A 1,822-nucleotide genomic window follows, 5' to 3' on the forward strand; every position below is an offset into this window, starting at 1 on the left:
AGCTCTTGTCTCTAGCTGCATATGTAAGATGGCCTAGTCGGCCATCACTGGAAAGAGAGGCCCATTGGTCATGCAAACTTTATATGCCCCAGTACAGGGGAATGCCAGGGCCAAAAAGTGGGAGTGGGTGGGTAGGGGAGTGGGGGGTGAGGGTATGGGGGGCTTTTGTAATAGCATTGGAAATGTAAATGAGGAAAATACCTAATAAAATATTTTTTAAAAAACTGTAACTATTTAAAAATTGTGTATCACAGCTTGGTTGATCTACCTAAAATGATCTACTGGCTTTTGCTTATGATTAAAACAAACAAACAAACAAACAAACAAACAAACAAAAAACAAACCTCAATTTACCTTCTACATTTTTGAAGAAAGGGGAAAAAAGGAAATAACTGAATTATTATAGAAAACTTTAGACCTGTGGAGTTTTTTGTTTCAAATTACAAAAGAGGGCGTAATCTCAGCAGAGGGTCCCGAGGTACCCAGAGGACTTTCCACTCTGCAGGCACACTAGCACACCCAGGATCTTGAGATCACTGGTGAGCAGAATGCAACATCTGTTCCAAAAACCCAGAGGGTCTTGTGCTAGCAGCAACAGGATCAAAGGACAAAGGCAGGGCCTAGTACACCCAGAATCTTGGGATCATTGAGACCACTCTAGGAAGGAGAGCACGTGGGCGGCAGAAGCAACAGATGTTGCAAAAAGATATACCTTCTTCTCAGCACCTCCTGGTACCTTCTCCCAAAACTGGGCATAAAATTGGTCACAAAACAGACCTCCACAGATACAAAAATATTGAAATTATCCCATGCATCTTATTAGATCACCACGGACTAAGGCTTACCTTCAATAATAACATAAGAAAGCCAATATTCACTTGTAAGCTAAACAACACTCTACCTTGGTCAAATAATAAATAAATGAAGAAAGAAAGACTTTTTTTAGAGTTTAATGAAAATTAAGCTACAACATACCCAAATTGTAGGACACAATAAAAGCAGTGTTAAGAGGAAAACTCATAGCTCTGAGTGACTCCAAAAAGAAACTAGAGAGAGCATACACTAGCAGCTTGACAGTACACCTAAAAGCTCTAGAACAAAAGGAAGCAATTTCACCCAAGAGGAGTAGACNGCAGGAAATAATCAAACTCAGGGCTGAAATCAACCAAGTGGACACAAGAAAAACTATTCAAAGAATCACCCAAAGCAGGAGCTGGTTCTTTGAGAAAACCAACAAGATAGATAAACCCTTAGGCAGACTCACTAGGGGTCACAGGGACACTATCCTAATTAACAAAATCAGAAATAAAAAGGGAGACATAACAAAAGAACCTGAGGAAATCCAAAATATCATCAGATCCTACTACAAAAGGTTGTTCTCAACAAAACTGGAAAACCTGGATGAAATGGACCAATTTCTAGACAGATACCAAGTACCAAAGTTAAATCAGCAACTGATTAATGACCTAAACAGTCACATATCCCCTAAAGAAATAGAAGCAGTCATTAATAGTCTACCAACCAAAAAAAGCCCAGGATCAGATGGGTTTAGTGCAGAGTTCTATCAGATCTTCAAAGAAGACCTAATTCCAATAATCCTCAAACTTTTCCACAAAATAGAAAAAGAAGATACCTACCCAATTCATTCTATGAAGCCACAATTACTCTGATACCTAAACCCCACAAAGACCCAACAAAGATAGAGTACTTCAGACCAATTTCCTTTATGAATATTGATACAAATATATGAAATAAAATTCTCGCTAACCGAATCCAAGAACACATCAAAACAATGATCCATCATGACCAAGTAGGCTTCATT

The sequence above is a fragment of the Mus caroli genome, unplaced genomic scaffold (assembly GCF_900094665.2).
Source record: "Mus caroli unplaced genomic scaffold, CAROLI_EIJ_v1.1 scaffold_17772_1, whole genome shotgun sequence".
Taxonomy (NCBI): Eukaryota; Metazoa; Chordata; class Mammalia; order Rodentia; family Muridae; genus Mus; species Mus caroli.